The sequence below is a fragment of the Dromiciops gliroides genome, chromosome 4, assembly GCF_019393635.1.
Source record: "Dromiciops gliroides isolate mDroGli1 chromosome 4, mDroGli1.pri, whole genome shotgun sequence".
Classification (NCBI taxonomy): Eukaryota; Metazoa; Chordata; class Mammalia; order Microbiotheria; family Microbiotheriidae; genus Dromiciops; species Dromiciops gliroides.
In genome coordinates this window covers 361,995,580-362,023,488 of record NC_057864.1, presented here as the reverse complement: position 1 = coordinate 362,023,488, position 27,909 = coordinate 361,995,580, and the positions used below count along the sequence as shown (strand labels likewise).

General features: G+C 37.9%; 1 protein-coding gene across 2 annotated transcripts in view; it reads left to right on the top strand.

The window, feature by feature from the left end:
- Positions 1–27,909, top strand: part of ECHDC1 (ethylmalonyl-CoA decarboxylase 1) — a 59,502-nt gene that overhangs the window by 28,266 nt on the left and 3,327 nt on the right. The window lies entirely within an intron of this gene.

The window sequence follows — 27,909 nt, the reverse complement described above, 5'->3', positions numbered from 1 at the left end:
TTCAGATCCATCTCAGCACAAAAGCAAGTAGCCCATGGGAAAGGATGATGAATAAAGATGTGAAAACTCAACTTTCTGGCCCATTATATTGCACAAATAAGATATATACCAGTTACTCAAAGGAAAGCAAAATGAGATAAAAATGAGCAGAAACAACCATATCACTAACAAGAAAAATGGGTGCTGGGACTTCTGGGTTTTCTCAGTGCTGTTATATCTCATGGTAAATACTTCAGAGTTCATTTTAGGGGGACAAAGAGGTTAGTAAGAATGTGCTATCTTTTCAGAGATGGGAGATATAGATATAAAACAGTCTCATCAAACTCAAATAAAAATCAAGCCACTAAACTATATATAAGGGTCTATAAAGGCTGCATAATTGTTGTTTTTCAAACTCAAAGAGGACCAAAATTATATCACCTTGTGGCAGTTAGTTTTTGGGGGCAGCTGCTGGACTGAAGCTCCAGAAACAGTCACAACTATGACCTAGGCAGAAGCTACTGCCCCCCCCCTTACCCCCACCCCAGCCCCCAGACTCTGGGAAGCTGAGGAAGCTTATTCAGTGGCTTAGACACAAAGCTGTTGGTTCTTCTCTACTTCATGGCTGTTTATGGTTTCTTGGAAAGAATAGTGGACTTATGGGTAATTAGTTCTGACTCTAGCTCAAATAACTTCTCTTAACCTCATTTTCCTTATCTGTAAAACTGGGACAAAAATACTTGTACTGCCTAATCTTTAGGGTTATTATGACATAAGTGTTTTAGTAAATTATAAAGCATAATACACATGCGAGCTAATACTATTATTCATCTTTGAGTTCCTGTGCTTATGTCTGTAGGATTCTGTTTTCTTCCTGTAGGAAAGGTAGGAAAGCAGTGAGCTCATCTCAAAGAAATGTGGTTTGGGGTAGGTATTTGAAACAAGATTTGTGTAATTTTAGCTGATATCCTGACTGGGGGTCAAACACTGGTGTTTATATCCTTGGCCCCACGGACCAGCTCAGTGAGAAACATCCAGAATTTATTGTTAGAGGAAGCCTCATTTAGGCTCAGATTGGCTAAGAAAACTCAATGAATGGCATTGAGTTTTACAAATCTATACTATTTGTAAGCCAGCCACCAAAACAGTGGCTACCCAGTAAATTTCACATTAGGCCTAAAGCAGAAATTTACTAACTCCATGTTGAAAGGACCATTCAGATAATAGTTAATACCCCTTGTGGTTCTACCTAATCCATAATCTCATCTTTAGCATCTGTAACTATCAAATTCTGACTGTGCTAGATTCACACCCAAGTCACACTTCACAGCCATGCTATTATGGACTCAAAGATTTTAGGGAAGCAGGGCCAATTTGTAGAAGTTACAAGGAGGTAAACAGTAATATTTCAGATGAGGAGTAATATTTAAACTATTTAGGCAGGAACCTTTCCCAGGTGTATGACCCTGTTGTGCCTCAGTTTTCCCAATCAGAAAGGTAACACATCTTCTAAGAACTTAGAGGCAGAATGGTTTGGTGGTAAGAGTCATGGGTCTTGGAATCCAAAGGCCTTGTTTGAGCCCTGACTGTAATATCTTTTAATTTTAACTGTGGCCTAGTCTTTGGGATTCAGTTTCTTTATCTATAAAATTGGAATAATAATAATACTCGCTATAGCTAGTGCACAGAATTGGTATGAGAAAATACTTTGCTCTATAAAACTAAAGTTTTATCTCCTGAAGTGTCACTTGAAATAATGTAAAACATGGCGGGGGTGGCAGTTTGTGGAGGGAGGTGAGAGACAGAGGAAAGTATTGTATATATTCAAAATAATGTTATATTATTTTAACCAAAGACCTGTCTTCTGGCTTAAAACTTTCATTTTAACAAAAATTTTTAGTATTTTAGCTTTTGTGCATATTCAGATATATTACCTTGTTTCTCAGTTAATTAATTTTAATTATAGTAAACATTTTTATTTAAAGTTTTGATTTCCAGGGTAGCTAGGTGGTGTAGTTGATAAGGTACTGGCCCTGGATTCAGGAGGACCTGAGTTCAGGTCTGGTCTCAGATACTTGACACTTACTAGCTGTGTGACCTTGGACAAGTTGCTTAACCCTCATTGCCCCACCCAAAAAAAAAAATTAAAGTTTTGAGTTCCAAGTTCTATCCCTCCTTCCCTCCCCTCCCTCCAACTCCCTGAGGTCCTAAGCAATTAGATATAGGTTATACATGTGCAGTTATGTAAAACATTACCATATTGATAATTTTGTATAAGAAAACTCAAATAAAAGAAAAAAATGAAAGAAAGTGAAAAATAGCATGCTTCAGTCTGTGTTCAATCAATATCAGTTTGTTCTTTGGAAGTGGATAGTATTAGTCCTTTGGAATTGACTTGGATCACTGCATTGCTGAGAATAGTTAAATTATTTACAGTTCTTCATCAAACAATATTGTTGTCACTGCACAACGTTCTCCTGGTTTTGCTCACTTCACTATACATCAGTTCATATAAGTCTAAAATCGTCCTGTTTGTCATTTCTTATAGCACAATACTATTCCATCACAATCATATACCACAATTTGTTTAGCCATTCCCCAATTGATGGGGTCATTCCTTTGATATCCAATTCTTAGCCACCACAAAAAGAGTTGCTATAAATATTTTTGTACAAATAGGTATTTTTCTCTTTTTTGGGATATCTTTGGGATATAAACCTAGCAGTGGTATTGCTGGATCAAAAGGTATGCACAGTTTTATAGCCCTTTGGTCCTAGTTCCAAATTGCTCTCCAGAATGAGCATCTGTTCACAACTCCACAAACAGTGGATTAGTGTCCCAGTTTTCCCACATCTCCTTCAACATCCAATATTTTCCACTCTGATAGGTGTGAGGTGATACTTCAGAGTCGTTTTAACTTGCATTTCTCTGATCAGTAGTGGTTTAGCATATGTTTTCATATGACTATAGATAGCTTTGATTTTTTTTTTTTGGTGGGACAATGGGGGTTAAGTGACTTGCCCAGGGTCACACAGCTAGTGTCAAGTGTCTGAGGCCGGATTTGAACTCAGGTACTCCTGAATCCAGGGCTGGCGCTTTATCCACTGCTCCACCTAGCTGCCCCAGCTTTGATTTCTTTCTCTGAAAACTGCCTGTTCATATCCTTTGGCCATATTTATCAATTGGGGAATGACATGTATTTTTAGAAATTTGACTCAGTTCTCTAGATATTTGAGAAATGAGGCCTTTATCAGAGATACTAGTTTCAAAAATCTTTCCCAGTTTTCTGCTTTCTTTATAATCTTGGTTACATAAGTTTTGTTTGTGCAAATGTTTTTTAATTTTATATAATCAAAATTATCTGTAATACTTTATTTTGAATGTAAATCACATGACTATTACAAAATAGAGTATTATATTATACATTTTAAAAAATATACCAATTCCCTTTTTAGAGGCACTTATTTTACATAAGGATCTAAGCATTTTTTTCTCCTTTTAATAAGAGAAGGCTGTGTGTGTAATATGGTACTTCTTATCACATGAAGTACACACTCACTGCTTGGCAGCCTTGCCCATTGATGGGGGAAAGAGCTTAGTTGCAGAGGATCAGGTGCCTAATAAACCAAACCTGCAGGACATATCATCAGTGTTCAGACATCTCTTATGTATTCCCTGTATTGACAAGAGCAGTCTAGAGATTAACTGTGGGTCACATGCTCATTCTCAGTGGAATACAGATGTACCACACGAATGGCTTACTCCATTCTTCAGAGGTTCAGCAGCCAGGGCTACAAAACAAACACAGGAAAATGGGGAGGGGGTGCAGAATACTATACCACCATAACTGAGGTGCACCTTATACCAATGAAATTACAGGTCCCATTCCTACTATTAAATTTAACATGATAGTACCAACATTCCCTTACTTATCTGTGTCCCCTTTTGAGCTTCCTAATTTTCTCTTCTATGTGTTTTTTAAAATGTTTCATTAATACTTTTTCTTCACACTACCATCTCACAAATAATAGTGAAATGGTAATAATAATAGCACCCCCTTGTACCAAAAATAGTCAAGCAATATGAATCTGTGTTGTGTCATATTTGTGCCTGAAAAAAATATATTTAATTCTATACATCACCTTTCCACCAAGTGGGAGGCAAATTTTCATCTTCAGTCTCCTAGAGTCATGCTTGATCATTACATTGATCAGAGAGGTCTTAGGTTTTTCAGTTGATTTCCATTACAGTATTGTTGGTTTTGTACACACAATTGGCCTGTTTCTCCCCCCTTCACCTTCAGTTTGCATCCGTTTATAAGTCTTCCTAGACTTCTGAATTCTCTGTTGTCTTTTCATATATATAATAGTATTATATTACATAGTAATAATGGTTAACATGGCTTTAAGGTTTGCTCAGTGAATTACATATGTTAACTCAATTGAGCCTTATAACAGCTTATTACTATTATGCCCTGTGCCCCTTTTTTAAAGATGAAGAAACTAGAGATAAGAGAGTTTTAAGTGATTTGTTCAGGGTCACACAACATACCTAAGTAAGTGTCTGAGACAGATTTTGAACTTGATTCTTCTTGACTCCAGGTCCAGTAGTCTCTCTCCTACACCACCAAGCTGCCAATACATTTGCTGTATTTTGTTCAGTAATTCAACATTTTCTGGGTTGATGGGTACCTCATTTAGTTTCCAGTTCTTTGCTACAAAAAAAGTGCTGCTATAAATGCTATACATATGGAACTTTTTCCTCTTTCTTTGATCTCTTTACAGTATCTATCTAGTTGTGGTATCACTGGTTCAAAGAATTTGCTCACTTGAGTGGTGGAGTGGTGTAGGGGATGTATTTCTAAGTTATCTTTAGTTGTACCAATTCACTGCTCCATCAACTAACTATGCATTGGTGTGCAGGTCATCCCACAGCCCCTCCAACAACTGTCATTTCCCTTTTTCCCTGTTTGCCAGTCCCATGGGTGTGACCTAGGACATTAGAGTAGTTCTGACTTGCATTTCTCTTGTTATTAGTGATTTTTGATACCTTGGATTTCTTCCCTTGAAAATTGCCTACTTGTAGCCTTTGATCACATATATAATGGCATTTTCATGTGTTCTTGATGAAAACACCTTAGAAGTATTAGTAATAGTAATTAAGTCAACAGATGCTTAATAGTGCTGCGGAAAGTACATCCTCTACCTATCTTCATGTCTGGTCCATGGGTCATGCTACTTGGTTGTACAAGTATCTTAGCTGTCATTTAGAATCTCAAATCTCCCTTTTTTCATGTTCTCCCTATAACCTGATATGAATTAGGGCTTTTTACTGAAATTGTTGCAAGAATTCTGAAGGACATGCAAGCTTTAGGAAAGATATGGAATAATGAATAAATTTTCCAGGCTCTACCTGGAAATTGCTACAGCAATTTCATATATGATAGGATTAAATGCTGACTGATAGTAAAGAGTTCAAAGTAACCCTTGTTAAGGGACATATGTAGTCTTTTGTGTTTATTGGTACATTTGGTTTAGCCAGAACTCGTCTCCTAGTTCCAATGTAGGAATCAATTACTCTAATATTGGGTTTGTATTATTGTTTTTGTTGTGCCATATGTAGAAGGCAGAGACTCAAGGTATAACTTATATGTGAGCTGGAATAGAGATCATCTGAGTGTTTCATATTGTTGTGTATAGATTTGACCATGGGAAAATACTGTGTCCAATCCTACTGATGTGTGACATTGTAGCATAAGGAACTGTTATTTCTTGGTCAAGCTTTTCTGCTTTGTTGTGATTAGCTCACAATGTAGTATGCTCTTATAATGGACAATTGAATTCCTAAATTCTTCTAGAGGCCACTGAAGAATTTCAGTGTAAAAAGTGCTTCCTTAAATGACATTTGTGTAGCTCTTAAATCATTTCGAAATTATTTATACACATTACTTCACATGATCTACACAGGTAGTTCTGTTATATCTAGCACAACACCTATAAGGGGAAGGTTGTGAAAATATTTGGAAAAAACTAGTTAGAGAAGAGATAGAATATGGTAAAAGAGGGGCGGCTAGGTGGTGCAGTGGATAGAGCACCGGCCCTGGATTCAGGAGGACCTGAGTTAAAATCCGGCCTCAGACACTTGACACTTACCAGCTGTGTGACCCTGGGCAAATCCACTTAACCCCCATTGCCCCACAAAAAAAAAAAAAAAAGAACACGGTAAAAGATGCTTTAAAAGAATGAAGTCACTGAAAATAACTAACAGGGATAGAATAACCTCTGAAGAAAACAATTAGCCAAATAACAAAATCAGTTGACCTCTACTTCCTGCACAGATGATAGGATCAAACAGCACCAAAAGAGCCAAGAAGAATACAAAGAGGTGAATTTTGAAAGTACCTTTTATTTATTTTATTTATTTAATTAATTATTTTGGGTGAGGCAATTGGGGTTAAGTGGTTTGCCCAGGGTCACACAGCCATAAGTGTCAAGGGTCTGAGGCCAGATTTGAACTCAGGTACTCCTGACTCCAGGGCCAGTGCTCTATCCACTGTGCCACCTAGCTGCCCCCGGAAGTACCTTTTATCTCCAGCCTAAGTGGGCAAAGGTCCCACCACTGCCAAGCCTTTCTATTTGTTCCATGAAACAAAAAGCCTTTTGAAGAAACAGCCTCTATTTCTTTACTTGTGTCCTTTTTGTACACCAAATCAAAGCTATCCATAAAGGCACCCTAAGAAGATACCACTTGATGAGCAAGAAGGATAATGAAAGTTTGTTGTCCAAGTTAACAAACTTTTGATGCCCAAGTTAACAAACCCGCAGAAGTCTATATTTAAGACCAAACCATGCTCAAGTCCTGTAATATGCAAGAGTAGAACTGAGTTAGAAGCAGAGGAACTTGAGAAAACACAACTCAAATTCAAAGCATAGGAATGTAATTCTAGAATCTTTGAGGGTGGATCTGTCTTGTCCACGAAACCTCCTTCAGCAAAGTTACTCTGTGGTTTAGAGACTGAAGAAAAGGATTACAGGAGTATGAGGTAAAACAGTTATCAGAACATCACTTTGAGTTTTATTCCAGGCTTTGTTTTACTGGGATCTTAGAAGATTTTATGGGTATTCTAGAGAAGAAGTTCTTTACCATCATCCAAAGATCTCTTTCCTGCTTTAAAGAATAAAGTTCAAATATTCATCAGAGAAAACAAAGAGGAGCCAGCAGCAATCAGAACTTGACCCATCCCACACTATGTAGTGATTTTTAAACCCCAAATTCCAGAGCAAAGCACCATGGAGATGTGTCTCTTCTCCTTTGATTCGTGTGACAAAGAGTAGAAATTGCAGAAGAAAAAGAAGACAAAATAGCACCAAAAGAAGAGATGCCTAAGGTCAAGGCACAGCCCCTCACTCACCTTGACAATATCAGCCTGCCAGAGATGAAGCTGAAGAATCACCAAAGACAGAGTAAAGAGAAGCTCAGCTGGATGCAGCAACTCAAAGAAGACCTGAAGCAGCTTGCTTCTAAACTTATGGAAACACGGCCATGCATCAGGAACCCTTTGTCTCTCCCCCCCAATCCCCAAAGAAAACAAACAAAAAGACAACTCCAGAAGACCTTTCTGGAACTTTAGAAACAAATGGCCATGACTGAAACTCAGAAAGCCCCAAAACCTGTTCACAAAGTGTCAGATGGCTGTGATGTGGCCAGTCCAGTCAGCCCTTGTAAAAATAGATTGTTTCCTCTCCTTCTCCCTGTTTGTTCACTATCTCAATATACCTACGTGACTCCTTTGCATTATCAGGGCAGAATCATTCATCTATTGAAACAACAGGCTCAGCTTGCCTCTGTTAGAATGACTGGCACATCCTTTTCCACCAGCCTCCCCCTTGTTTATGAATAGGAATTAGAAACAAGCACCCCTGACATAAGTAATATTAACCTGGATTGATCTTATAACTGCCACCATCTCTTGCTTTTGCACTAGAATGTACTCACTGAGAACAACTAAAATAATAGGCCTTAATCAATCCAAAAAATAAAAAACAGAAGCAAACATATCTTGGACCCCATAACAACATAATGTTGAGAAATAGGGAAAGAAGATCCATGGCCTATACTCCAGCATTAACACTTCCTCCTAGCCTCCCCATCTCTGTCACTGCACTCACTCAATCTGCCCTCAAATAGTATAGCACAAAGCTTTGTACTACACCACCTACTCACTCTGTCAATATTATACTGTTTCCCAAACCAAGGCCAGACTCCATGTCTACCTCATTGTACTATATATCAGCAACCTGTTTCTCAGCACTTCAGAGCTGTAATCACTCATACCCTTCTCTGGCCACTTCCCAGCTTCTTCCACAGCAATGAGTGTCTTTCCTTTGTATAGCATTCCAGTCACCTGACTGTGAAACTTGACTGCATGCCTGCACAAACAGCAATACAAATATCATTTGTGTTTGCATCGTCCAAAGGTTTCCCTCGAGAAAAGAAACGACTACCATACATGGCACTCAGGATAGATGCTTCTTTAAAACCTGGAAATTGCTCCAAATATTGTTTGATCTTCACAACAACCCTAAGAGGCAAGTGCTACTGTGATCCCTATTTTACACATGAGGTAGCAGAGGCACACAGAGAGATTAAGTGATTTGCCCAATGTCACAGACATTGTTTGAGACAGGATGTGAACTGAGGTTTTCCTGTCTCCAAGTCCAGTGCTCTATGCAACGAACCAACTAGACGCCTCTAGTTCACTACCCAGTGATAATCCTGGACAGTAAACAACTTGCAAACCTTAAAGGATAAATAAATGCTGGCAATGTAACTCTTTTAAAGGTGATGCTCTTATATTTCCCATTACTGTTTTCATAATGGGTTCTCCACCTCCCTGATGCCTCAGAGGCTTTCAGAACTTTACTTGTTCTAGTTGGCCTCTAGCTGAGGTTCCAAAGCATTTCTCCTGAGTAACTATGGTAGGGTGGTTCTTCTGTCTGCCCCACTCCCAAGTTTCTCTTTCAATTTCTGGTTACCTCTGGTCCTCCCCATCCTTTCCCCCAGTTAAGAATTCCTAGCTCCTCAGCCAGATCTATTTTCTTCTCTTTGTATTGGTGTTTTCCACCTATGTCTCTTTTACCTGAAGTGCCAAGATAAGTGAGCGATTTCAAAATCTGTGCTGTGCTCTCTTGTCCAGCAAACTGAGTGACTGAGGCCATTTGCTAGGTGCCAGTCTTTCTCACTTTTCCCTGACTGACTTCTGGCTTTTTTGACAAAGATCCTACCCCTTTTGCATTTCTCCAGTCAATCATTTAGTTGTACTTTTAGGCCCAGATAAATACTGTGATCCCACATGCTGAGCTAGTAGATGTGTGAGATAGCACTTAAAGCCCTCCTGAAATCCTGGATCAGCAGTGTTTCTTAATAGCCCCCAGAAGATGCAACCCATGAATACAATCAATTAATAGTTTATTACCTTGCTTTAATGCTAGTATCAAAGTTGCGGGATCCCTCTTTTTTCTTACATGTACCCAAACATTACAAAGTACTGAGCCTTGAACCATAGATAGTTCTCTAGTAAGGTAATTTTCTCCACAATTAGTGATCCTGTATAGTCAAGGGAAGCTCTACCTAGTTTTCTGGCAAAAAAGATTTGTTCATTTGCAAAGACTGTGTCTTAAAGGCCAATTCATAATGGCTGAGAAAAGCCATTTTCCTTGACCAAGAAACCAAAGAAAATAATCCCTGCTCTCTATTTCTGAAAAGTGGTTGGAGAATTTGAGCTCTTGTAGTCAGGGAAGATGCTTCTATGGGAGATGTGAAAGGAACCATCACAGTCACCTGTACCCTTTCCACGGTAACTAGCCTAGGGTGTGAGGTCTTTGTTAAATAAGAGGCCCACCTCTAGCAATCTTTCCTGATGATTACAGATTGAGCCCAGGTGTGGAAGACATGGGAAAATGAGCAGATAAAGATGGTCCTCAGGTTGAACTGATAGGACATATCTTGACATCTATAGTCAAGATATAGTCTGGAGTCTTAAAATTGTGAGTTAATTTCTAAGTCTAATACTGTAGTCACCAACTTAAGATGGACTCCCAAATTTTGAGGGTACATTAACAGTTTTATGAGGAATTTAAGTATTTAAATTGATATATGGATAGCAGTGTTTTGTCATTTAAGCCTTTAAATGTTTTAATTATCTAAGATCTCTTTTAATAATTTATTTTTTAAAGTTGCCACAATTACCTACAAGACAGCTGTTTTTCCACAGTAGTTCCACCATTAAATTTGTAGATTAATTGATCCTTTCAAAACAGATATGTTAACAATATAGTACTTAATAATATATCATTTTCTTTGTGTTTAAAGTTTATGTTACTGACTTTAAGTGATTCAGATAAGATGCTTACAAATTCTTTGTTGAAACTCTGTCCATTTCCCACAAATGGAATATGATAACTGATTTTGATGATAAAAGATTAGCTGTTAGAACAAAAATAGAAAGTTCTATTTGCTACCATTTTAAAAACTGTATAGGAGGTAAAAATATTAGGAGGGAAAGTGCAGGGTCATGGGTCAGCGTGTAGCATTTCAAAGAAAGGGAATAAGGTGAATTCTGGAAACCCAGAGCATGAGAAACTTGATATTGAGTTCTATAAAAATTTCAAGAAGTAGCATGAAAAACAGATGACTTGTGAGCATTTGGAAAGGAAAGTGAAGACTATTACAAGCCAGCATATTCCCTAAGAAAACTACTAACCTCATTTCTTTTTGTTGGGAATACTAGATTGATAGTTCAGGGTAATGCTGAATGTACGGTAAATCAGAACTTCATGAAAGCATTTGACAAGTCATAATACTATTTTTTTTTTTTTAGTGAGGCAATTGGGGTTAAGTGATTTGCCCAGGGTCACACAGCTAGTAAGTGTTAAGTGTCTGAGGCCGGATTTGAACTCAGGTACTCCTGACTCCAGGGCCGGTGCTCTATCCACTGCGCCACCTAGCTGCCCCCATAATACAATTTTATGGTCCTCAGATTTAAGAGCTAGATGACAACATAATTAATTAAATTTTTAACTGATCAAAAATTTCAACCTAAAGAGTGTTAACTAATAAACCAGTGCAGACTTAGTATTCCTCTTCACCATGGTGTGCAATCTCTCCACCTATCCCTTTCTAGCCTCATTGTATTTTTCCAGGCCATCACCCACAGCTCTGACTACATTCTCCTGCCTTCCTGGTATCAACACCTTAGTAAAGGGGTTCAACTTGATTCCCTTGTTCCCTTGTCTTATCAGTTATTCACACTTTGCTAAATGCCAGTCCTCGATTGTAACTCTCTCATTCACCTCCTTTGCTTCTACTCACATGCTATTGAATGGAGCTAGAAGTCTCACAACTGTGCTGACTGCTTGCACTATACATTTGTTATCTGATCTCAGCTGGACCCTTCCTGCAGCAAGGCAAAACTTTTACTCCTTTTTAATTCTCTAACCCACTTCCCACAGAGTCTGTTCCAACCTAAACCCCCAACTACTCCATTCCTCTACTTTTCTCAGTTCATATTTTACCTAAAATATCAAGGTTCTTTGCCAGAATCTCCCTGTTCTCCCTTCTTTGTTATCTGACTGTCCTTCCTCATCTCAGAGCTCTGTGATAATATTCTCCCACAATTTCCTTCTTCAGGCTTTGATGAAGAGATTGCTTTCTCACTAAGAACAACTCAACTTGCACCCTTCAGCCCATTCTCTTCTGCCTCTGCCTTCTCCAGAAGATTGGCCCCCTTCCCACCTAACCCCTTTCTGCACCTCTCTCTCTCTCTCTCTCTCTCTCTCTCTCTCTCTCTCTCTCTCTCTCTCTCTCTCCAATGGTGAGGACAAAGAACAAAGTTAGAGGTTTCAAGATAGAAGGAAAGATGGAATGATAAAGGATCAGATAAAAGAATTTCAAAGTTAATGAACATGGTGAAGGAATACTTGTGACAATCGCAGTTTCAAGATATGACCATTTCTGTGTATAGCTGAGGTAGAGTGGAAGTATAGTCATAGGAATTGAGTAGATTTGAGGAACTGGCGAGTTAGGTTGAGGGAGTATCAGAATGTGTGTTAAAGTTCGATAGTATGAGGGCAGGAGTTGGGGTGGAGATACCATGAGTCAGGCACTTAACTCATTAAGGAAGGAGGGAGAATATCCTGGGGGAGTTCTAGATAACAGCCTCCAGAATTTTGAGTGGGTGTTATGTTTGGATTGAATGAATCCCAGGGGAGGAGAGGTAATCCAACTCTTCCCACCACAACTCATAAATTGGGAGTTATGAGGGAAAGTGCAAGCAGTATGGAAAGGGTGGCCAGAGATGCAGTATCAACAGGAAATAAAAGGTTTAATAGGAAGGCAAGTTTGTTAATTATAGAGCAGTCACTGCAGAGAGCATAGTGAAAGGGTCACATAGATTTGGAGTGGGACATTTGCAGGATGGGGGAAATTAGCCATGGTAGATGGTTTTTGTTTGACATCCAGGGGTTTGGAATCACTAGACTGGAGAGAATTTGGGGATGAATGTATACTAACTATTACAAAATGATTTGAGACACAGGGTTGGTGCCTGGAGGGAGGTCTGTTGAGGGAGGCAGGTAATTAAACAGTTCAAGGTCCTTCCTCCCAGGCCCAATCTTGTATCAGGTGGTGGAGGCTCAGAAGGCATACCTCACAGCAAGCAAGGCAGGTGAAGGTATGTCCTGAGGAAGTCTAAACAGGAATCAGGAGCTGGTAGTTTGAAGTGGGTCTGGTCCATGGGAGGAAGATGTCCCTGCAGTGTTTACTGAGGCCAAGATCCAAATGGCCTGCATCCAGGGATGACATACATCTCCCTTGGGAAGGCTCTGTAGTGAAGATGTAAGAGGCAGGTGGCCTAAAGCAGAGCTCCTTGGGAAGGCTTATTTAATGACATAGGCTAGAAGTACATTCAATGATATAAGATAGATATTCTGAGAAAATGTATTATTTTAACATGAATTCTAAAATTGTTTTATAAATCTATTCTCACATTTTAGTTTTCAGTCCTATAACAGATGTTCTGTAGACAGTTTTTTTTGCCTAAATGCAATACTCTGCGTTAATCTGAAAAGTAACATGGTGTAGTAAAAGAATGTTGAAACTAGTTTAAATTAGACTTTAGAAGCCCTAACTAGGATCAATCCTGGCTGTCAGCTATGTTATAACTCAATGTATTAACCTTGTTAAGCTTTGATTCCTTCTCTGTAAAATGAAGGTGATAACACTATGCCTAGTTATCTTTCAGGGTTTTGATCTTATGAAGCATTATGTGTTTTTTAAATTATAAAACATAAAGATGTGTACCATTCTATTCTATTTTATTTCCAATTCCTAGTACAGTGCATTGATATTAAGTACCAGTGCTTAATAAATGCTTATTTGAATGAATACCTGTGCAGTTTCATCTTGTTGATTTTAATCTAGTAGTCCAATCTGTTTGAAATATTCCTGGAACATGATTCTGTCTTTAGCATATTTTTCTTTTCTGCCAAGTTCTGTGTCAACTGCAAATCTGATTAAGGCACAGTGACATGTCTTCAATATAGTCATCTAGATTGTTGGTAAAAATGTCTAGTAGTACAAGGCCAACTTTGTATTGACATCAATTGAAATTTGAAATAGGGAGATGTGTTGACCATTATCATGGAAGATGTCCTATATAAAATTCAATGAGAGATTCCCCATTAATAGCAGGTTCTTCAAATATTCCTACTTGGAGGGGACATTGTACCTATACCATACTTACTAATGTAGTTTTATGATTATTGGACTCACCCTCCATTAATTATGTTACAGTAATTATAATAGAGGACTACAAACTATGAGTGCAAAACTATTAAAATACTTTTAAATTTTTTTCTCCTTAATATATATTAATTAGGTCCTATTACAGACTGCATAGTTATATTCTAGAAGTATGTGTATATGTATGCTTCTGATTAATGTGAAGCATAGCATTTACACATTCCAAAACATGATAAAGATAGATTGAAGTTTTTTTTTTTTAATCTAGTGTAGAGAACTCCCCAGAAAGGAAACTGTTCTGCATTTATACTTTCAGTCTTCTCTGGTAACCATATATGATAAAATGACTCATCCAGGGTAACATAGCTAATTTGTGCCAGAGGAAGGGGTTGAATTGAGGTCTTCTTGTCCCAAGGCTATCCCTACATCTGCTGTGCCATTTTATCTCTCATTAAAAAATATTAAACCTTTTAAAAGTTTGGGTGGATTTTCATTCATAAGGACTTACTGAATTCTCTGAAGATGTTCTCTGCTTCTGTTATCCTCAGCAACAGCCGTTATTTTTATTGTAGGGTTTATAAATAGCCCATCTCCTCTTGATCTTCTTTCTAACTCTGATATTGAATCAGTCTTTAAGGCTGACTCCCAAATGCATGCATGGTAGCACACACACATATACATAAATGTACAGAATACACAGTTTTACTGGCTGTCTGCAAACCATGCCTAGCTACACACTGATCATCTTCCTCATTTCTCTTTCATGGGAACATGGCTCTGTCCCTTGGACCCTGGGTTCTGACAAGTGAGATGTTAGCTTTATCTTGCATGAAACCAGACTCCCACATCACTTTCTGGCCATTTCTAAATTATGCTGCCATATGTGTTCCCCTCATCCTCTACCTTTTATGTGTTCAGTCTCCCCCATTAGAATGTAAGCTTCTTGGGGAAGCTAGGTGGCGCAGTGGATAGAGCACTGGTCCTGGAGTCAGGAGTACCTGAGTTCAAATCCAGCCTCAGACACTTAACACTTACTAGCTGTGTGACCCTGGGCAAATCACTTACCCCCAGTTGCCACACACACACACACACACACACACACACAAATGTAAGCTACTTGAGGACAGGAGTTGCCTTGCTTATATTGTATTCCCAGTGGTTAGGACAGTGCCTGGTTACATATATAATAAAGCACTCAAAAATGTTTAATTTATTCATTCATATATTTATGTGTATATCTGTATACTGTATATGTCTATATAAAGCTATATCTGCGGCAAAAGAACACCAAAAAGGTATTCATCTGTAGCATTTTGGCATCTTTTTCAAGCATATGTGCTGGACCCTTTTTTAGTGTTTAACATGTCTTCCTTGGAGTACAGCCTTGAATTAATGCTGAAAAACACTTACTTGATTGGCACACTCATCAATTCTGTGCCATCCTGTTTCATTAGTAACAGAGTTGTGAGATAAACTCATTATATGTGAGATATAACTAATGTCACAAGCCAAAAAGAACAGGGACTTAGAATATTTTATATTTTCCCAGATACATAAAAACATCAGTCGATGATAACTTACTGGAGAGATGTTATCATATTCAGGAAGATCAGACCTGCCATGTCAGTATCCCTATTGAATTGGGTTATGCTGAGTTAGTGTCTTCAACGTAAAATATTCCTTGAAAAAAAATTAGCTTTTAGGAAGAAAAGTTGGTGCAAATACTTTTTAAACTCAGATGATTTCTAGGAATTACGAATGAGTGTCCCCTAGCTGCTCAGAATCCTGTCCAATATAGGCAACAGACTTCATTTTTATCTGGAAAAATTTAAGTGACCTAAAGAAACAGAAAAATGCAACTAATTTGTAGTAATTTGTTTCCCATTTTTTCAGTCATACTTACTTTAGCATATTCAGAATATCATGCAACTGATGACAAAGTTAGCCTTTGTGGTAGAAATATAGTTTGTGTCTGTAATTTGATTTGTATATTCTAAGTTAATTAGCAATGGAAAATGTAAAGTTTCATTTGTAGTGTTGAAATTACTTAAATTTAAATTATCTAATCAGTATTTTAAAATTTTCAACTTTAAATAAGATTCATTAAAAATATTAGCTAGTTTCTCAAATACTCAGTTCCTGGTAGGAGTCAAAGGCTCACCTATTATAGACATTTTAAGCTTTTTTTAGGATGTGATTTCTGAGGCTGGCATCCACCCCAGAAGCCTTAGAAGGTACTTAGACCATTTTAGTGCTCATAGTTCCATAGATCAGAGCTTGTTATCTTGACTTTTGTTTGAATATCAATAAAATTGTGGCTCTCCAGTAAACTTTTTCTTTGACTCTTTGGTTTAGCCTCTTTATGACCATGATGAAGTCTCCTAAGTATGTCCAATTCTGCTGAATAAAAATACAATTTTGCGGCTCCAAAATTTAGCCTTGATAGAGGTTAAAAAGCAGGTGCAACTTAAAAATGAAGTAATATTTATAGTTAACACTTTAGGGATTGCCAGTAAATAAGAATTGAGATGCTTTGCATTTTCCTCCATCAGATATGTCAAAGATTACAGCTCTTTTTCAAGAAGTAAGTTTCAAGTTTCTTATTAACATTTTCCCACTTAGGCTGGTGTGGCACTAACCTTTTTTATAGGAGGAGAGAGTTCCAGGACTATGGCTTTCTAAATCCCAGAAACATATATGACTTTCTGATAAATTTAATTTTCTAAGCTGGTGCCAATCTAGTTATTAAATGTTTTCATTTAAATGATTAGTTTTCAATTAGAAGAAATTCTGGGGGCAGCTAGGTGGCACAGTGGATAAAGCACTGGCCCTGAATATTCAAGAGCATCTGAATTCAAATCTGGCCTCAGACACTCTTGACACTTACTAGCTGTGTGATCCTGGGCAAGTCACTTAACCCTCATTGCCTCACCGCGCCCCCCCCCCCAAGATATTCTGGCCCCTTCATTCTCTGTTACTCTTACCTCCTGAAGATGATGAGATGGTGACGATGTTATATTCAATTTAAACAAAATATTTTTAATTGGCCAATTACATTTATTCCATTTTGCATTCTAAACATACAGAAAGAAAAAAATGGCTGAATTTTAGAGGAAATGTCTGTCTCCAATTCAACTAAGTAAACATTATTAATGCATACTATGTGTAAGGCACTGTGATAAATGCTAGGGATGCAAAGGAAAAAAGTCCCTGCCCTCAAACTTATAGTCATGTGTGTTCTGGGGTGGTGGGGGAGATGTAAAGGAATAAACAGAAAAGTAGGTAAATATATATATGCAATTATTTGAAGAGGGAGAAAGGAAGAGAGATCAAGGACGACTTTGTGTAGGAGATGGTACATGAGCTAAGCCTTGAATGAAACCAGGCATCCCAGGAGGCTGAGATGTAGAATGCATTCCAGACACAGAATATAGCCCTTTTAAGGCATAGAATTGGGAGATAGAAAGGCAGGTTGGAGACAGCAAGGTACGGTGAAAAGAGGGCTACAGTTGGTGTAAGAAGCCAGAGTTCAAATGACCTGGGGTAAATAATGTAACATCTATGGGTCTTAGTTTCCTCATCTGTAAAAAGAAAGTGTTGGGCCATGTGACTTCTGAGATGCCTTCTAGATTGAAATATTTTGTGATTTTTGGTAGACCAGTTTGACTGGAAATAGTGTGTAGAAAAAGGTGAAATAATACTAGAAAAGTAAGTAATTTGCAATTGGCTTGTGAAGAACTTGGAATTTATATTTTATCCTAAAGGCAATAAGGAGTCATTGAATTTTTTGAGCAGAGGAATGACATGGCCAGCCTTGTGGTCAGGAAGATTAGTGTGGGTGCTTGAGTACAGAATAGATTGAAAGAATAGAGACCGGAAGCTGGGACTCAAAAATGAGAGGTTATAATGTTAGTTAAGGCGAGCAGTAATGAAGGTCTGAACTAGAGTAGTGGCCATTTAGATAGGAAATATGTTGGGATTGTAAACAGACAAGACTTGTGAAATGGTTGGATAAGGGGGGTGAAGCTAAAAGCCAAGGCTGATGTTAAGATTGAACATTTGTGGTAAATCCATAGAGAGTGGGAAATGCCCTCAGTGGAAACAGTGTGGAGGAAAGTGTGGAGGAAAGGTAGGTGGAGTTGGGGGGTTGGGGCGGGGAGTGGTGGTAGAATTCTGTTGTGGACATTTTAAGTCATAGATACCTAAGAGACAACTAGCTTTGAGATTTCTATTAAGCAGTTGATAATATGGGGCTAGAGTTCAAGAAAGAGATTAGGGCTAGGTATATAAAATCTGGGAATCATCTGCATTGTGATCATTTAACCCATGGGAGAAAAAAGAAAGAGGAGGCCTAAGACAGCATTGGGAAACACCCATGTTTAGGAGGTAGAACATAGATGATGATCCAGCAAAGGTGACTGAAAAGGATTGATCAGGTAGGAAAAGAAAAGGGGAAAGCCCAGATAGGAAAAACTATCCAGGAAGATAGGGTAATCCAAAGTATCAGATGCTGCATAGAGGTTGGAAATAATGAGTGGGAAAATGCCATTGGATTTGGCATTATAAGTGATAGATGGTAAACTGGTTTTAATTGTGTGATGAGATCAGAAGCAGCTCCAAGGAACTGAAAATTGATTGGGAAGAAAGGAAGTGAGGGCATCATGCAAAGATAACTTTTTCTGGGATTTTTGTTGTAAAAAGGATGAGAGCTACAGGATGATAGGGCAGCTTGAGAGGATAATAGGGTCAAGTAAATTTTTTTAAGTTAACAATGTAACAGACCTGGGTGTATTCATAAACAAGGAAGAAGTCAGTATAGAGATTGAAGCTTAAGTAGTAATGGAAGGAACAGGCTCTTGGAGAAAAAAGTATCAAGGACACAAGTAAAGGAGTTGGCCTTGGCAAGAAGGGGAACCTTTTTGTTAGAATCTAGAGCAAAATAGGAGATAGAAGAGAAGAAATATGGGGGCTTGTGATGAGGAATGTGGAGAGGAGGAAGTATACAGTGGATAGTACCTTTTCTCAGCAAAGTAGGGGGTATACCTTCCCAGCTCATAGGGAGAAGGAAAGAGATGGGTAACTTGAGGCTTAGAGCAGCCACAGTGAAGTGTAATAATCAATTAAGAAAATAAAAGGATTGCTTTGCAGCATTTGGGGGTCCAGTTGTGAAATTAGATAACATAGATTTTTAGTCAGTGGCATTCAGCACATGAGTAAGAACATAGAAGGCAGATGGTGGGAGTAACCCAGGGTAGGATTTAGCAAGGCATGAGCAATAATAGAACACAAGAACAAGCAATTTAGGAATAGAGGACAGTGTATAAACTGGTTAACTATAGGGTCAAGATGACAAAGAGAAGAAAGTGAGGGCAAAGGCCGAGGTAAGATAAGTATTTAGAATAGGTTTAAGAGGAAGGATATGTAAGGAGAGATGGAAAGATAGGAGTGTTTGGTTAGAGAAATTTCAGAGTTCTAGGATCATGGATGTATAGAAGTTTATGATAGGCTAGTATGAACATATGGTTGAGGTAGAATGAAAGTGAAAGTTATGAGCACTGAAGAGGTTGATGAACTGGGAGTTCAGGCTGTTTAATGGGAAGCAGAAGGTACTGCTTTGTTTATGCTTCAGTTACTTTCCTGCTATTTGGGAAATCTCACCCTGAGGACTTGGTGTGAAATACTGAGGTCATGCTATGGTTGCAAAAAATGCATTAAATTAGGCTTGAAAACAAGCAAACTTTCAACAGCCCTTCACCACTACAACTACCCAAACAAAAACTAAAAATGTTTCATAAATCTTCACCTACCATAACTAATAATTAATCAACTCTTCTGCTAGGATGAGATGGAATCTTGTGAAAGATATGGAAACCTTATCAAGGAGTAGGGAATTTTGTAGAAAAGTTGTTTTTGGAGATGCATTAGACCTTTATTTCAGTAATCTCTTCTGTAGGGAGTGTAGTGCTACACAGGAACATTTAGAGAGAAAAGGAACCAGGAAATCACCTGCTTATTACTAAAGCTCAGAGAATCTCAGGTTTGAATGGCAACTCAGAGGTCTTTTAGTCAAAGCCACAGCTAGGGCCCTCTGCAACATAGGAATCAGCTAGGTTCAGCTTCTTTGTCCTTCAGTAAATGAGAATTAAACTAGGTAGTACAATGGATAGAGCCCTTGGCCTGGAGTCTTAAGGCACTTAATAGCTATGTAATTGTGGACAAGTCAGCTTCTGCCTCAGTTTCCTCAACTATAAAATGGGGATGATAATGATAGCACCTACCCCACAGGGTTGTTGTAAGGCTCAAATGAGAAATTTGTTAGCTACGTAGCACAGTGCCTTGCCTATTGTAAGCACTTAATAAATGTTTGTTCCTTCCAAGGCAGCTCATTCCACTTCTGAACACCTCTAATTGCTAGGAAGTGTTTCCTTTTATTTAGTTGAATTCTTCTTAAAACTTCTGCCCATTGCTCATAATTTTACCTTTTGGAACCAAGAAAAATTAATCCTAAACCCTCTTTCATGTAATAGCCCTTTAAATTTTTGAAGACTTAAAATGCCTCCCCTAAGTTTTCTCTTCACCAGGTAGAACATCCCCAATTTCTTGAATATCCAAGTAGGGGCTTGATTTCAGTATTTAAGTTTTGGGTCACTTGTGGTCAGGTTTGATTCAATTTATAAGGTTTCCCCTATATTAGTAGAACCAGTAATGAGTTTGGTGATGGGCCATTTAGCTGGACTGGGCCTTTATTCCATTCCATGGGCCTCTATTTGGAGTATCCATGGGAAACAGATACTTTGTTGAATCTAAAATGGCAACACCCATCTGGGAAGCAACAGCTACTTTGTCTTGCCTTTGTCCTCATCTCTTCTTTAGTTATTCGAATGTCATTTGGTAAATATAGCCTTTCGCCCCAGGAAGGCTGTGTAGAAATCAAGAAGACCAATATACAATACCAACATAATTATGAAATGCTTATGAAATCAATGTGATTAAATTTCCTCCCTGCAAATCTCCCCAAATCCTTTTCTGCACTACCCATCATAGTGTAGAATTAAGAGTCTACTATGAAGAAGGAAAGAGGAAGACTATAGGCTCTGTATAAGATTAGGAAGATGACTTAATTTTTCTGTTTCAGTTTCCTCATACTTTGAAGAAAAGTTGGACATGTCGGACAAAATCTCTTTCTTCTCATTAAGTTGTAAACTCCTTAAGGGCAGGAACTGTGTGTTCATGTGTATCCCTGGCACTAAGCAGAATGTACTTAACATTTACTAAAATCATTTCTCATCTTTTGTGGTTCAGCAGTTAGCTAGAAAGGCTTGAAGCCAAGGACAAGAAATTACTGTAGTCAATGTTATACTTGTGTACACATTTATATTTGAGTAGATCAAAGCTAATTTCATTTTTAGAATTTTCATATTGTATAATTCCCTTGAAAATAAAGATACTCTTGATTGTCATTAAAACTAAGGTTCTTGTGGTTTTTCCCTTTTGTTCTTTTTCTTCTTTTACAACATAACTAATATGGAAATATTATGACTAATTTGGAAATATGTATAACCTGATGTGTGTGTGTATCTCCTATATCTGATTGCTTGCCATTTTGGGGAGGGGCGAAGGGAGAAATATTTGGAACTCAGAATCTTACAGAAATGACTGTTAAAAACAATCTTTACATGTAATTGGAAAATAAAATAAAATACTACCAAGAAAATAAAAAAGCTAAGTTAGGAATCACAGATTGGAATAACCTAGAGCAACAGTAAGTGATGATACTATGTCTGAATCTACTAAGAGAAAGAAATATAAGGGCATACATAGGGTAATGTGAAAATATAAAATACCAAAAAAGATTTTTTAAAGCAGTGTCTATTGTGATATTTTACAGATCTTGACAAGGAGGTAGTATAGTAACTATCAAAGCTTTAGAATTATTTACTGGGTGTATGTAGTTCCATCACGTAACATCACCTAGGTTTTGAGTGGCTTTAATTCAAGCCTAAAAACAATATACCCTTACTCCCAAAGTACAGACATCATGGCTTTATTTATATTTTCAATAAGGTACAAATTTCTCATCCTTTACCCCAGAGATAGTTGAAATGTTCTCCTACAATTAACCTATAAAAAGAATCACTTTATTTTGCATAAATGTTATCTTAAACTTCTCTCTCCCCCAGCATTTAGCACACCATTATGTATATGGTATGCTGTTGAGCACTTTCCTTTCCCTCCCCTCAATTCTCCAATTGTTCCATGTCCTCTATACTTCCTTCCCCCTCCCTCTCATCAGAGGATTTCAAATGTATATATATATATATGTGAGTGTGTGTGTATACATATATATATATATACATATATATACATATATATGTGTGTGTGTGTTTACCTTCCTTTCTTCCCTCCTCTATCCTACTCTCCTGTTATTACCTGAGATTTCCATTTTAGCAATAGGTAGGTAGATGGTTCTACCTACCCATAATTAGTGGTACAGGCATAATGGAGGGTGTGAATCTTGTCTATCTTCAACAAATTTCCTCCCCACAGTATGGCACAGTAGCATTAAACCACTGTTAATTCCAGAACTAGCTTATAGCTGGAACATTCTTTTCACTTATTAAAATAAGGGATTATAGATAGTAGAGTTGTATGTAAATATATATGTTATAACTATAGTTGTCATATAGCTTTATAGAATAAAGATTAGGTAGTAGGTCCTATAGGCACATATGTCATAGAAATATTTAGATAGATAGTCTTAGTATAGTACATAAATGACCCTCAGGTTAAAGTTAAGTATTTGGGGTAGACCGTATCACACTACCTTTTGGACTTTTCAGTTGGATATACCACAGGCATCTCAAACTCAAGCTGTTTAAAACAGAACTCATTATCATCTCCCTCCCCACACCAAACCCTCTGCTTTTACTTTTCTTTTTTTTTCAGGGCAATGGGGGTTAAGTGACTTGCTCAAGGTCACACAGCGAATAAGTGTCAAGTGTCTGAGGCTGGATTTGAACTCAGGTCCTCCTGAATCCAAGGCCAGTGCTTTATCCACTGTGCCACCTAGCTGCCCCTTCCAAACCCTCAGCTTTTGCTGACTTTCCTATTGTCCTCAGCTCTTCCCTCTAAGCCCTCCCCCTTCCCCATCTAATCCCTTGTCAAACCTCAGTTTTTCTTCCACACTATCCTTCTAATCTGTCCCCTTTCCACTTGCATAAGCACCTACTGGCTTGAGTTCCTCAATCACCTGTGACCCAAACTAGCTATAAGTTACCTACCTGGTCTTCTTGCTTCCTGTCGTTCCTTAGTACCATACAATCTTCAGAGCTGCTGGGTTTGATTTTCCTAGAACACAGATAGAACTATGCCACTCCCTACCCAAGCTCCAGATAACTCCCAGTTACCTCTAAGATCACACACAAATCCACCAGTTTGGCATTTAAGGCCCTTCACAATCTGGCTCCACTAGAACTTTTCTAGGCTCACTATACTTTCATCTCCTTGATACTCTCTGCAGTTCAAATGGACTTAATTCTGTTCCCCCATGACACTGAACAGGTTGATGTACTGTCTCATCTCCACCCCACAGAATCTCTAGTTTCAATTCAGTGCTCAGGTCTAGGGCCACCTCCTACAGGAAACCTACCCTGATTGCTAAGTGTCCTACTCTTTCCCCATCAAAAATTATCTTCTATTTTCTTTATATTTTGTATGTATTTAATATGTCAATGTTCTTTCTCTATAATTGAATGCAAGCACTTTGAGGGCAGATTGTTTTGTTTTTGTCTTTGTATTACCTAGTACACAGTGCCTGCACATAGTAATAAATGCTTGTTAAAATGAATGAATGCATCAGAATTAAGTCATCCTGGGTAGTATAGTAAGACAATGCAGAATTCTCCATTCCCCCATATCAGAAAATCAAGACTTTAAATATGTTGCTTTTTTTAAAATAGGATTTAGTTCCAAAAGGCATTGAGGGTGCTTATAAAAAGTAACTGAAATATGACAATTAAGGATAAAAGCTGAACAAAGACTCTTAAAGGAGCAGAAGAAATAATTGTTACCACACACCTCAATTGTGAACATTCCTATTGCCAGGCACTGGGTTTGGCTTTGTTTTTTAGCAACTAATGGTGCTCCCCTCCCAAAAAAAAAGCAGGGAAAAAGTCACTATTTGATACACAGCCCTCCCCAAAATGGTTGTAATTTATTATAAATGCTGCAAATTGGAAAGAGGACTGGACCAGGTCAAGTCTAGCTCATACAATTACAAGATTCTATGACTTTGGGGAAAGCATGTTACCTCTCTAGGCTTCAGCTTCTTCATCTCTAAAATAAGAGAATTGGGCTAGTTGATTTACATGGCTTCTCCCAGCTCTTCCATTCAGTTATTCCATGTAGAATACACTTCATATAGCAGAGTCCAATTTTTTCAATGAGTTTTACAAAAGACAAAGAAATGCTTTGTAATGGAAGGCCTCTTGTTCCATTTTTATTTTCTAATTATGTCTTTAAACATTTATTTATGTAAAATCTAGATATTTTGAAATCAAAATTTCATTTTCTTTTTTATTTAATAGCCAGTTTTAAAAAATGAACACCATCACCCCAGTATTGTTTTTTTTTTTGGCGGGGCAATGGGGGTTAAATGACTTGCCCAGGGTCACACAGCTAGTAATTGTCAAGTGTCTGAGGCCAGATTTGAACTCAGGTACTCCTGAATCCAGGGCCGGTGCTTTATCCATTGCGCCACCTAGCTGCCCCCCACCCCAGTTTTTAGAATGAGGCTATTCAAAAAAAGATAACATCAGTGCAGTTATGCTCTGTTAAAAGACTTACTTTGTTGTTCAGTTCTTTGAGTTGTGTCTGACTCTGACCCCTTTTGGGGTTTTCTCGGCAAAGATAATGAAGTGGTTTGCCGTTTCCTTCTCCAGCTCATTTTTTGAATGAGGAAACTGAGGCAAACAGACACAACTAGTAAGTGTCTGAGGCCAGATTTGTTCTTTGTCAAGCTTTAAGCAGTTGTTTTTAGTGGACGTATATTTAAGTTGTCCAGATAAACATTTTATTTTATTTCATCTCTATACTAAGGTTTCAGTTCAGAAAAGGAGTCCACCTTGCAAAAATGGAAAATATTCAGGTCATTAGATAGAGGGCAAAGAAGTTCAACTTAAATATGTGAGAAATGATTATTTGTTACCAGTATCTTGGAGATTCAGTCCTGACTTCCCCCACTCCAAAGTCTTTGATAAGATAAAGTCAACTCTCCTTGGTCTTGGTTATGGCTATAAACCTCTAGGAATCTTGATAAAATAAGACTGATTCTTTTTAATTCTGAGTAGGGCCATAAAAATGTGGTCTGGGGTAAAGATTCCCATTGTGTCCTTTTAAGGAGACAGACCTTTTATTTAGATAGTGTGACAGGTAAAACTAAATGTGTGTGGTCACCTTATCTGTCCCCTGTGTGGGGAAAGCTAACTAGGACAACAGTTTGACAGTTTAGGTATTAAACATTTATTAAAATATATCAGAGGTTAACAAAGAGAGAACAAGTGTTTCTGAAAGAATAGGAAAACCCTAACTACCTCAACCACTCCTGGTTCAGCTGCCAACCCCGTGAGATTCCAACCACCAACTCCCAAAACCAACTGCCTCACACACTACTTCAAGCTGATTGGTTGAGAGTGGTCTCATAATCACTCAGCAGGGGGCCCCTGATAATAATACTCTGACAATAGGAAGACCTCGCTTCCAATGAGGGACTATATTCAGCTTATCTTTTTAAAGAGGATATGCACTCATTGAATAGTTAGCTCAAGGTTGGGGGGTGGTCTGGTATTAGCCCTTCATTTTAACATAGCCTGCCTCCAAATTAAATTGACCAATGAAACATGATTAGACATTCCTCAGGAACATCTCCTCTTCAAAGGGCACATAAGATCCCACTGCCATTAGGGGTCTCTGTTCTGAAAGAGATGGCCACTGACCATCCTTTTATTAATAACCAGCAAGCCTCTTTTAAAAAATGATTAAATTACCCAGAAATGATGTCTCTCAAACTTTTTAATTGTCACAACTATTAGCAAATAGTTAAAACACTGAATACTGACTCTCTGTAAAAGCCTTGAACTACATATGGTCATGATGTCTTGCCCTACAATTTAAAATATATAACTTTCACTTATGTACTAATCATAATCACACATAACTTTTCCTAATTGATTTATCACTATGTATTTCTTTGTTGCATCTGTCCGTAGTCATCAATTGTAGACTATGCTATATAGTGCTGCAAGAATAGATTTAATGTACTTGATACCATGTTCCAGACTATTGTACATTTGTCTGATGCCATATTATATTAAGGATAATCTTTTACTCAAATGATTGAGAACAGTAATCTCATTATTTAAGAAAATTAAAATGCTCTCATGAATCCTGGGAGGGAGGTGGAAAGGTATTATTACCTAGGCCTCTCTGATTTCCATTATTACTTAATGTGATTTTTGCCAACTATTAATTTAGGATATATAATTTGCTTTTACATAAAAGCATTGTCTCACTTCATCTTTTTGAACAAGAAGGATGATAGCATTCTGGATATAGGAAGTTTTAGGAGACAAAAAAAAAGGAAAAATTAATTTTGAAGTGGTTTTCATAGCAATTTTTCTCTGAATAGTAGTTTCTAACACTGAGGTCTCCCTTTTGGGCATTCACAGCTGTTTAAGACAAAGTTCCTATTCCCTCTGGGTGGCTGAATACACTATTGTAAGTTCTCTGTTGGAAGATTGTATTTAATTAAATGGGGAACTAAGGAAGAAAGGGTTGTTTGTTTTTGGTGGTGATGGAACTGAAGCACCAGTTGATTAGGAGTTAGGAAAACTAACTTGAATTGATTTCAGTAAACCTAATGGTTTTCTATCCTTAAAGATTCTCATTTCAATTTCCTCATATTTTTTCTTTTTTTAAATTTTATTTATTTATTTATTTAGTGAGGCAATTGGGGTTAAGTGACTTGCCCAGGGTCACACAGCTAGTAAGTGTTAAGTGTCTGAGGCTGGATTTGACCTCAGGTACTCCTGACTCCAGGGCCGGTGCTCTATCCACTGCACCACCTAGCTGCCCCATCTCATATTTTTCTACAAGAAAATATATTTCAAAAGATTTTTTGGACAGTTTTGAGTGTTTTTACAGCAGGAGGAAATCCTCATATATTTACCAAGTGTAGAGTTGTTTCTCAGTTCTTCTGAGGGACTGCTAATTTAGTGAATCATGTCTTTGGTGTCTCATAAAAGCCAGCATCCTTTGCTTTCTGAATTCACTTTACCAATTAACCATAGAGGTATAGGTTAATCATGATGGTGACAAACATCTGAGGATCCCTTCCTCCTTCTCTTACCCAGTTTGGTCTCCATATCATATCTCATATTATCACGACTCAGACTACCACCACCCTATTTCCCAGCACTCATCATTTCTTTTTTTTCTTTTTTCCCCTTTTTTTTTTGGGGGGGGGGCAGGGCAATGGGGGTTAAGTGACTTGCCCAGGGTCACACAGCTAGTACACATCAAATGTCTGAAGCCGGATTTGAACTCAGGTCCTCCTGAATCCAGGGCCAGTGCTTTATCCACTGAGCCACCCAGCTGCCCCCGACACTCATCATTTCTTACCTAGACTATTGCAATAGCTGCCTAACTGGTCTGCCTGCCTCAAGTCTCCCCCTCCTCTAAGTCATCTTCCATACAGCTACCAAGTTGATACAAGTCTCATTATCACTCCCCTGTTCAAGAAACTTCAGGGTCCCTCAGTTGCTTTTGGGATAAAATGTAAAATTCTCTTTAGCATTTAAAACCTTTTACAAACTTGCTGCATTCTGTCTTTCCAGGATGATTATACTCTACTTCCCCTGGCCTGCTTGATCTTTCCTGAATATTCTTTTACCCTGCCTTTTGCATTTGCACTGACTACAAATGGTCTTTCCTTATATCTCTGATTTTTAGGAATGCTCCTCCCCAAATACTTGTAATTTAATTTGAATGTATCCTTTATTTACTTATCTGTGAACATTTTGTTCTACTGCTTCTCTTAGCCACACTCCCATAACTACAATAGAATATGAACTA